The sequence below is a fragment of the Meriones unguiculatus genome, chromosome 5 (genome assembly GCF_030254825.1).
Source record: "Meriones unguiculatus strain TT.TT164.6M chromosome 5, Bangor_MerUng_6.1, whole genome shotgun sequence".
NCBI classification, from domain to species: Eukaryota; Metazoa; Chordata; class Mammalia; order Rodentia; family Muridae; genus Meriones; species Meriones unguiculatus.
In genome coordinates, this window is record NC_083353.1 from 120,577,637 (window position 1) to 120,589,134 (window position 11,498).

General features: G+C 42.9%; 1 protein-coding gene across 1 annotated transcript in view; it reads right to left on the minus strand.

Moving 5' to 3' along the window:
- Positions 1-11,323, minus strand: part of Dusp16 (dual specificity phosphatase 16) — a 77,335-nt gene extending 66,012 nt beyond the window's left edge. Inside the window, exons 1-2 of the mRNA XM_060384305.1 lie at positions 10,972-11,323; positions 9,932-10,415 (exon numbers count right to left, since the gene is read on the minus strand). The gene's annotated coding sequence lies outside the window, so the exon portion shown is untranslated. The remainder of the gene's footprint in view (positions 1-9,931; positions 10,416-10,971) is intronic.
- Positions 11,324-11,498: the final 175 nt, after the last annotated feature.

Sequence of the window (11,498 nt, forward strand, 5' to 3'; positions counted from 1 at the left end):
CCATCTGCAGCAGACACACAGTTACCTACTCAACAGACCTTTCCTCTTCAAAATGCTAACAGAATCCCAGTTTCAAGCTGAAGCCATGAGCCTCAGCCAGGTGACACATAACACACACTAAGCCACCCGCTTCCCTTACCCAACATCTCTCTGGTGAGTGGGGGCAATCCTGGAAAATAATTCAAGCAAGTGACACTTGTGAGGAAAGCAGACAAGAGTTTCTATGAAACATTTTGTTGAGTTTTAGCATGATTTGACTTTTGGTTTTGTGAGTCAGGACCTCAATACAGCACAGGCTGGCCTAGACCTCACTATATAAACCACACTGTCTTTGAACTTGCAATCCTCCTACCTTCTGTATCCCAACGGCTGGGATGCACCAACCACACTAGGCTTAAGAGTCTGAGTAGGCAGGTGTAATGGGAAGGACCATCTCTTCTATTCTCTTCCTCCCTTCTACCTTGAAAAGGGATGTGGCCATTTTGTGACCAGGCAACAAAAAGTGTCAGGATACTAAGAAGCAAGAAAAGATGACTGAGTCAAAGACTGGCGAGATCAGGAGCTCTTGATGACACTGCTCAACAGCTTAACTGATGCTAAGACCTTGCCTGAACCCTGATCTGTTTAAGTAAATTATACATGGCTTGTGGTTTAAGTCTCTGCTAGTATAACTGAGGCAGACTTGAATTAAAAATATTTTCCCCTGTGGCATGCTTCAATTTTCTTGCTTAATCTCGCTTCCATGCATAAATATATTCTGCCTATACTACATGCAACTGAAAACACACACACACACACACACACACAGGAACACATTGCTCCCATACAGGAGATCAATTTACTTTGCAAGGGTGGTAGCTTGACTATATGGCCTTATTAAATAAATGCCATCAATGGAAAAAAAAAAAAAAACAAGTAGGATAAAAATGCTACTTAGAATCCTGCTTGGCCTTGAATATTGACTTTGACCTTTCCTTCTGTCATAAGTAACAAATTGATTAATGGCCTCTATCTTCTTCAGTCTTAACTTCTTATTAAGAAAAAAGTAAATCATTAAAATTTCATTCTTGAATTTAGAGCCTAGTTAATATTTGAAAACACTGATGACTGTGGCCTCACTCCTCAAACTCTTCACACTGATGCCACTGCTGATTCCCCCAACTGTAACTGAACACATGGGATATAACAGAACTTGAGTACTGGTAAAAAAAATCAAAAGACTAGTCAGTCATTTTAACCTTAACCTGTTTTGATGTTTACCCCTGCCTCTTGCCTCACCCATCCTGTACTGCTGTGCCTCTGTCCAGTGTCCACACCCCCCCTGCAGTCTTCCTCTCGCCCTCTCCTCCAATACTTAGTCCATTCTCTGACCACAAGCCAGGAGGATAGCAGAGAAGATAGGAATATCCAATCTATCTCATAATTTTTTCTTACATAATTTTTGCACTTTTCAGATTTATTTAATTTTATTTTATGTGCATTGGTGGGAGGGTGTCAGATCCTCTGGAACTAGAGTAACAGACAGTTGAGAACCGCCAGGTGGGTGCTGGGAACTGTACCCAGCTTCTCTGCAAGAGCAGCCAGTCCTCTTAACCATCTCTCCAGCCCCTCATAATTTCTTTCTTTTCTGCTTATTTATTATTTATTACAACTTATTCACTTTGTCTCCCAGCTGTAGCCCCCTCCCAGGCCCACCCTCCCTTGTTCTCCACCTATACTCCTCCCCTAGTCCTCTGATAGGGGAGGTCCTCCTCCCCTTCCATCTGACCCTAGCCTATCACGTCTCATAAGGACTGGCTGCATTGTCCTCCTCTGTGGCCTAGCAAGGTTGCATCTCCCTCATAATTTCTTTCTAATGTCTGTTTTTGGTTTTTTATTTGTTTTTGAGACAGGGTTTCTCTGTGTAGACTTGCCTATCCTGAAGCCACTTTGTAAACGAGGCTGCCTCTGCCTCCCTAAGTGCTGGGATTATAGGCATGCAGCACTGCACCAGGCCAAACCATTATTTTCTAAATGACCATGCACATTATAAAGTGAAACAGAGGTCAAAAATTCGTAAGAATCACAAGTAAACCAATATATTTTTAATATTATAGAATACAAAAAATTCATATAGTCTCAGATTCGACACTGCAACTAATCTTTAATGCTCCAATACTGTGGAGAGCCTTGGGAAGCAGCTACAGACAAAGCCAGCCTGACAGTCCAGGATGCTCCAGGTAACTCGGAAGCCCCAGCACCTGGATGCAAATGGCCTCTTGCTAAAGCAACACACCTTCGGCCAAGCTTGATGGGCTGAGTTGGATCACTAGGACTCACACTGTGGTGTGGAGAGTTGCTTGTTAAGCTGCTTTGTTATGTTTTCACCTGGGGAAGTAGGTTTTGAAAAAAGGTTAGGTGGTTCCACACCTTTTTCTATTTGTATTGATGTGACTTGCTTGCTTTGCCTATAAATAATGAACCCTGGAATAAACCCGCTGCTTCAGTCAGATTGACAGCCCTTTCAAACAGAACCCGTGTGAAGCAGGATTTGATTTGTCCTCACTCCCCACTCAGGTACTGTTGGACTCTGCTGGCGGGCTCCAGCACAATACCTGCTGAGTTTAGATAAATATCCATATTTATATGAAAATACCATTAAACATCCCATCTTTTTCAATTGTGTATTTGAGTGTAGCCTGTCTTCATACACTTTAGGTAAAACATCAGGTCAGATACTGAATTTAGAAGTTCACAGTTACACAAATCAAGCTGTTCTGTTCTGTTCTGTTAGCCAATACAGTAAAAAGAATAGCAAAATGCAAAGTAATATTACATTTTTTACTACATTTGGAAATAAAATTTAGTTTTTCATATCATTTTAATGTTAACTTTTAATACTAATTAAGTAAATAAATATCTTAAACATTTTAATTTCTAATAGTTAAATAATGACATAGACAACACAAAGATAATTGGAGTACTCAATAATTTTTAAAAGTATAAAGGTGTCTTGAGACTAATGTCTGAAAACCGCTGGGTTATGTCACCATACTCCCCCACCTCAAAAAAGAAAGCAACGGAATACTGTGCTGGGCATGGCGGCACGTGTACCTGTAAATCCAGTACAGGAGGGAAACGGAAGCAGGGGTTCCCGGGCCCAAGGCCAGCCTTCCCTACACAGCAGAAACCCCGTCTTTTATCAATAGTCTTTGTATTTAGACACACATACTAAGGATAAATCACAACATTTTGAGCGCAGTTCTAGCAAAACTTACTTTTTGATTCAAATAAATTGCTCAGTATCTGTCTCTAAGCCTCATCTATGAAATAGAAAATTCCTAACAAAACCACAAAATATGTCAAAGCACATACTATAAACTATAAAATATTCCAAGCCAGGCACAGTGTCGCCACACATCTGTAATCTCAGCACTCAGGGAGGCAGAGGCAGGTGGATCTCTGTGAATTTGAGGCCAGCCCGGTCTATAACAGCCAAAGTTACACAGAGAAACCCTGTCTTGAAAAACCAAAAACAAAAAATAAGAAGAAGAAAAAAAAAATTACTTACTATAAGTTGTCAAAGTTAAATTTTAAATACTTCTTATCTTTCTATAAAATTCTCCCTATCTTAAACTATTACTAAAAACTTTACAAAAAAGTGCAAAAAAAAAAAAATCCCTCATTAACCAATTAGTTCAAATGCCAAAACATCTAATTTTATTATGTTTCTTTCTCCACGGTGATAATTGGCAATATATACTTTAACACATTATTAAGTATATTTCCAAATACATGCAAATATACAGAAAAGAATAAACTACCAAAGTACCTGTTACCAAGTTTCAACAAATTTAAATTGTTTTATTTATCTCCTGCTTGTACTGTTCCTATCCTGGAGTTTTCAAAACAAATATCATGCATGAATCATTTTATAATTCCAGATTTATCTTTAATAGAGCAGAGTTTAATATAATGATACCATACAGAATTCCATGTTCAGCTGGGAGTGCTGGCACATGCCTATAATCCTAGCCCTTGGGGAGGCAGAGGCAGGTGAATCTCTGTGAGTTCAGCTTGGTCTACAAAGTGAGTCCATGATTTCTACACAGAGAAGCCCTGTCTTGAAAAAACAAAAACGAAAAAAAAAATGCCATGGTCAGGTTTCCTGAATGTCTCATAGTCTTTGGTTCATATTGTCAATGCAGAGTTCTTACTGTCTTCCAAATGAATAAACATTTTTAACTAAAGCAAAGAAGGAAAAGAAAACAACACTATGTCTATGTTTCACATACCACAGACAACTGACAAAGTCAAGATCTTCCTGAATGTGCTCCTCCACCAACCAAATCATAAAAACAAGCAACAAAAAACAAAACACTATATAATAGGTCATCGTGTGACATACACACTTGAGTATTCTGAGAGGTGACTGGAACAGGATATAGCTGGGTTGCTCAGTGAGGAAAGAACTATAAAGTGTGAAAAGAAAGAGGTGACAACAATCAACCACCTGCCATTTAAAGAAGAATGGGGTCAGGTCAGCAGCAGGGCAAAAATTCAACTGATTCAGCAAATGTTTATCAAAAGATACAGTGTTAGGTCCTATCCTAGGATATGAGTCATGTATAAAAAAACTAATACACACAAGGCCGGGAATGTAGCTCAGTTGGTAGAGTGCTCCACTAGTATTTAAGAGGACCTAGGCTTGATGCCAAGAACTGAAACTATTCACCAAAATCGATATATGCGGCAGACAACATTCAACATGCACCTCTCTACATGTACCCTAAATGCTAAGGGAGAGAATGGACATATTTAAAATTACCTTGCTGTATCACAACATATATGGTGCACCCTTTCCTATAAATTGTTCCAATCAACTACTACTATCTTACAGAGATACCAGATAAATATTTTCAAGCCACACAAATCAGGCTAGTATCTTATTATTATCATTATTTTTTCGTGTATGTGCACAAACACACACAGGGATTGTCCAGGCAAGCATGAAGATTAGGACAACTCTGTGGAGCGGGTTCCCTCCTTCCACCTTTCCATGAGTTCCAGGTATCCACCTCATGTTGCCAAGTTCCAGGTATTTTGGAAAACCATGCCTTTATCCAGTGGGCTATCTCAGGTTAACTTTGGTCCCATGACTACAGAGGCCTAACATTTATATCCACAAGTCTCTCTCTCCTCTCCCCTCCCTCTCCTCTCTCTTACTCTCTTAGCAGGTTAGCCCAGGCTGTACTGGAACCCTCTCTCTGTAGACCAGGCTGGCCTCTAACTCACAGAGATTCACCTTCCTCTGCCTCCCACTGAGATTAAAGGTGTGTGCCACGAAAAAGAAAGAAAAGAAACGAAACAAAACAAAAAGAAAAGAAAGAGAAGGAAAAAGAAAAATCAAGGCAACACTTGCTTGGTGTGTGACGGCTTACACCTACAAGCCCAGCACTACAGAGGCAGGGCCAGAGGACTGCCACAAGTTTGAGAACAGCACAGTCTATATAGCAAGTGCCAGGCCAGACCAGCCACAGTTACACAGTGAGACCCTGTCTCAAATATATATTATCCTTTCTTGCCATAAAGTTCTTTCATATACTTATCTATAATGAGTCAGAATATGACACATGGAAAAACTGGTTACGTACACATGGAATAATTTTGAAGACATTTTCTTCTATAGAGAGATACACAATAGAAACACTTTATGGAGGGCCAGAGACATGGCTCAGTGGTTAGGGGCACCTCCTACTCTTGCAGGGGACTGGAGATCAGCTGCCCCCATCCATGTTTGATGGCTCACAATCACCTCTAACTCCAGCTCCTGGAGATCGGATGCCCTCTTTTGGCCTTTTCAGCCACCCGTACACACAACATGCATTCACACAAATGTATATACATACACATAAAAATAAATCTTTTTAAAAAGACAGAGATACTTTAATAAAATTCTTTATCCCAATTTCAATTCTTTACCCCAAATTTAAAAGTGTAAAAAAGTGGGAAAGGGGATGCAATGTTTCTCAATGCAATGTTTAAGGAAAAGGTAGTGGTTTGTGCCTATAAGCCCAGCACTCCAGAGGCAAGGGAGGAGAACTGCTGTGAGATCAAGGCCAGCCTGGGCTACATATCCAGTTTCAAGCTAGCCTGAACTACAATATTTTGACACTATCTATCTTTTTAAAAAGAGAAAAGAAGAAAAACATAGGGGAAACACCTGTAATTCCAGTACTTCAAAGGGACAGGCAGCAGGATCCCAAGTTCCAGGCCAGCCTCAGCTACATACTGAGTTTTATGTAGTTTTATGAAACTACATACTCAGCCTTATGAAACCTTCTCTCAAAAAACAATCATTAAAATATCATAATGAAAATAAGTTATTCAGAGTACCTGGGACAGGGAGGAACATATGCATCACCGGCGAAGCACTTGCCTAGCATGTCTGAGGCCCTGGGCTCAGAACCTAGGACCACCCAGACAGTGATGGTGTGGCCCTGCAAGCCCAGCCCTCGGGAAGTGGGGATCAGACGCTCAGTGCCAGACGCTCAGTGCCATCGTTGCTTGAGATACATGGGCTCCTGTCTCAATTAACTGAGTAATTTGATAATAATAGAAGAGTAAGTAGGACTATAACTAGCTCTCTGTAACTTCCTTAATCTTTGTTTCATTACCAGTCATCTGACTTTTCTAACACACAGGCACACACACCGTAAAATTCTGAAAATCTTTCCATCTTTAAGGGCACAGACCTGGGTCCGAAACTCTCAGTATCCATGTTAAGTAGGATTCCTTGCCCAGGGGCATGGTGCTTCCTACCTTCAAGCTCAGTGCTCTGGAAACAGAGGCAGACAGATCTCTGTAAGTTTACAGCCAGATCTAGTGAGTTCCAGACCTGCCAGAGCTACAAAGTGAGACCCCTGTTTTCAAAAGTAAATGAATAAAACAAAATACATATCATGCCATTAATGAATGTTTTTCTTGGTCTGCATGTGTCAATTTGGAATCTAGTTAATAATGTCAACATTTTATGATTTATCCCTCCCAACTCAAAATGGGCCACGAAACTGTAGTGGTCCTTTTCCTTTAAACTTAATGCTGGGAATTAAGTTTTATGCTTATATATAGTAATATATATTTTATATACATTCCCTTACCACTAGACTATGTTTTTTTTGTAACAAAAAACCAAAATGACAAGAGACCTACATAATTAACTAATAGCAATCAGGAAGTAGATGACGCTTTATTATTCTCTTCTTGTTGTTGAAGTACCAAGGTGTATTTTTCTTTTATGCCTCTTTCCTTTCATGCCAAGATGTATCCCATTTCCTCCTATACTGGTCATACCCCTGGCAAGCTCTTTTATTTTTTTGTGCCTGTCCTTACACTGCCTTAGATCCTTCTTTTGAACCACTCTTGTTTTCTCCAGTCATTTATTTGATTCAATTTCTGACCTCCCATCTCAGTCATTCCATGTAGGAGACTGAGCTCTTCTTAAAGTATAACCTGCTTCTTTACCTTCTGCCAGCGTTCAGGACCCTTCTTTCACAAAGCCAACCCTTTATCTAGCTAAATGAAAGAAATGTATAAAAATTACAGGTTACCCACAACACAAGTAAACTGGGAGAAAAGGATATTTGGCTTTGAAATATATGTAGCTTTGGGCAAAATTTATTTCATGATTTTGCTTAAACCAACATTAAGTAAGATTTTTTTTTCTTTCATGATGGTAAATATCAGTCTCAATTTTAAAATCTGATGCAGTTATTAAAGACAAACAAGCATCAAGTGTATTTTGTTTCCTATGAAGTCTTTTTAACATGTTCAATCTGTTGAAATGTGTTATTAAAGTTGTTTTCTGTTACCCTTGGTTATCTTTCAGAGAAGGTTAATCCAAGTAAGATTTTCCTATATTAATCTACTTCTTCAAATTATGGTACCTGTTTGAGGACTCAAAGCATTAAAAAAAAAAAAAAACACTGGTGTTCAATGAAATTATTAGTGCAGGTAAGGTACAAGAGAAAACTGTCTTTGTTGGAAATTCCAGGAACACATCAGACTCTAGAATAAATTATTTTGGTAAATTATAAACAAATTATATTTGATAGGACTTTATGAATGAAAATAGAAAAAGCTTAATAATGAACAGTTCCATAAGCTGCTTTCTTCAATATATTAAGCCCAAATAATGAAAATTCTATGAAATTCAATTTCCTAATTCAGGCAGTTACAGAAAACAAACAAACAAACAAACAAACATTTTAAAACCCCAACATCATTCCTGTCCTTTTATTTTTTAACTTCATCCCTTTGGACCCTGATACCAACCCTTCTCCCCTCTCCCCTTCTCCTTCTTCTCAGAGAAAGGGGGGCCTTAAGGGGAACCAACCCAGCCTGGCAGGTCAAGTCAGAGCAGGACTAAGAGTATCCTCTCCCACTGAGGCCAGACAAGGCAGCCCGGCTAGGGGAGAGGGATCCAGAGGGAGCGGGCAGCCAGAGACAGCCCCTAACTCAAGCCAAGGCTCTCTCCAGGCTTCCCAGACATTTCATATGGGGGAGGGACAGGGGCACGGAGGCATGTGGGTTTACACGTAGGGCCTCACCTAACCCCAGCCAGACCTACTCTTAAACTAGCTGAACTCACCTCTTCTTTCCTACTCCACAAATAATTTTTTAAATAATTTTATTTTATGTGCATTTAGTGTGAAGGTGTCAGGTCTCTTGGAATTAGGGTTAAAGACTGTTTTGAGCTGTCATGTGAGTGCTGGGAATTGAACCCAGGTCCCTTCGGAAGAGCAGGCAGTGCTCTTAACCACTGAGCCATCTCTCCAGCCCCCACAAATAAATTTTCAATGTATAAAAAAAGGAGGGGAAGGGAATTGGGTAACCAAGATCATCCTTTTTGCTCTCTTCCCAATTATTATAATTAAAGCTTTGACCAATTTCATATTGACATTTTAATTTTATAGGTACTCAATTATATTCACCAAGCAGAACCAAAAGACAAGGACTTCCAAACTGAACAGAGTGAGGGGTGTGGAGGAAGTGGGTGGTTGTGTACTTCTGCCCCTGACCCTGACCATTGTAATTTACTGTCTAAAACACTAAGGTAAAATCGGCACAATTCTAAGACAAGTATTTCACTTGTGTTGCTGACACACCAGAGATTAAAACAAAACAAAATTGTAAATATCATTACCAACAGTTTGTACTGTTTAAACATTGACTTATTCACTAATTACTAAAATTCAAAATAAACTTATTTCTAATTTTCTCTCCCTGTGGAACTCTGCTAAACACAAATTATGCACCTAAAAACTAACTCAAGTTGCAGTTCTGAATTTGTACACAGGATGCTGTTAACCAAAAAAATTAATATCCACTTCCCACATTGTCTTCAAACGCTAAATTCCACTTTATTTTTAAAACAAAGACAAAACCTTTTTTTGTAGTGCCTAGTCACCTTTTGACTAAAATACACAAAGCCACAAATCCTTCAGTTTTCAATGTCCTTCTCCAAGCTGCTGGTCTTCACCAAATACAGAATTCTAAAAATCTTAATTACAGCCTCCCAAACTGTGCTCACCAATATATGTGATCCTCAAGTAATTAAAAAGTAATTAACTCAATTGTTAAACTGTTTTTTTTCCTACTCTTGAAATTGTACCTTTAAAAGTCTCTTCTTAAGGGAGATGAAAAAAATAGGGCTTTTGAGGAAGCAGTTGTCAACTGTATGTACTATCAGCTCCACAAAGTGGCTAAAGAGGCTTTTTCCCCTGACAGTCTACTTCCCAAATGGGGGAGGGAGGGAGGGAGGGAGGGAGGGAGGGAGGGAGGGAGGGAGGGAGGGAGAGAGAGAGAGGGAGAGAGGGAGAGAGGGAGAGAGGAGAGAGAGAGAGAGAGAGAGAGAGAGAGAGAGAGAGAGAGAGAACACGAACACACATACCTGGTCATTTTCCCAACAGGTTCGATAACTTTGATTCGCTTGTAAGAGCAGAGTTATTTACTTATAATCTTTTAAAGCAAAGTGGCAGCCAGAGTACTGTGTAAATAAAAACTTCAGAGGTTTTAAAACCCTCCTCTTAACTCACTTCCCCTTGGTTCAAGGGGACAGCTCAGCCAACCCCACAGCAAATGAGATTATGCAACAGGTTTTTCCTCTCTAATCACGGGCTGATTAGAGGTGTGCGTTCTCCAAACAATCCGCGATACCCAGGGCTTCAAAAACAGCAGGGCTCTCTGCAGCAGGCGGCCGAGAAAAGCTCTTTGGGATTCCGCAGTAGCCATTCATTTTAAGATCGGCTCGTCCTTTCCCCCAGGTCTCTCTCACCAGCCTTCTGTAGGAAGCGAACCCATCACACGCTCTAACAGAGTTGGCACGTACGTCCTCCCCGGTGGCTTTTTTTTCTTCTTCTTCTTCTTACAAGAAACTACACGACACACACAGACCGCCCGTTGTCTGCCCGGTTCTGTTTGTTTTTAATTTCTCACATTTTACAACCACTGTAACTAAAGCCCGGTTTTCCTCCCACAACACGATGACGGGAGTCCCGGGGTGAAAGCTGAGGTTTCGGGGTGTGCGTGTGTGTGTGTGTTGGGGGGGGTTGAGGAAGCGACCCCGTCCCTCCCCAGGTGGCCCGGCTGCCCACACCCGAGGTGAACCTGGGATAATGGAAGGAGAGTCAGGCCGGGGGGCCGCTCGGTAGGCGCCTTGTGGAACCGTCTGGAAGCGAGCAGCGTCGCCCGCCCAGGTGCCGGCGACCCGCGGCCCGGAGCCCGCCCGCTCGCCCGCCCGCCCGCCGGGCCGAGGCCGGGGCCGACCCCGCAGCGCGGCCTGCACCCCCGCCGCCGCCTCCGCTCCGGCCGCCCCGGGCCGCGGCTCGCCGGCCCCCGGGCAGCGCGGGGCGCGCGGGAGGAGCGCGGGGCGCGCGGCGGGCGGCACGCGGTGCGGACGCGCCTCCCCGCCGGGCCGCCGCGCGCACTTACGTGAGGGGCCGCCGGGCTCCCGGGCTCGCCCCGAGGGGCAGCGAGCGTTGTCACCGCGTCGCCCCGGCCGTCGCCCGCGCGTCCTCCTCTTCCTCCTCGCCGCCGCCGCCGCAGCTCCCTCCGAGGGGCGGGCGGAGAGCCGAGCGAGAGTCCGGCCGTCCGCAACTTTTCTTCACTTTCTCTTCCACCGCCCCCCGGGAGGGAGCGGGGGGGAGACGCCGAACGGGGCGAAGGAGCCGAGGAGGTGAAGTCGGGGGTCCGCGCGGGAAGAGCGGAGAGGGGTGGGATGAGAACCCCCCCCAAAAAAAAAACCCGCGGTGATCCCCGCGGGAGGGGGCCGGGGGGGCAGGGTGGGGGTTGGGGAGAGAGAAAGAGTCGCTGGTCAGGAAACTTCAAGCGCGGATGAGGTCATCGGTTTAAAAATAAAGAGATGGCGTCACTTGAAACCAATCCCAGTGAATGAACTCAGCGCGGCCCGGGGCGGGGGGGGGGCGGGGAGGAGACGGGCCGGGGCAGGGCGGGGGCGG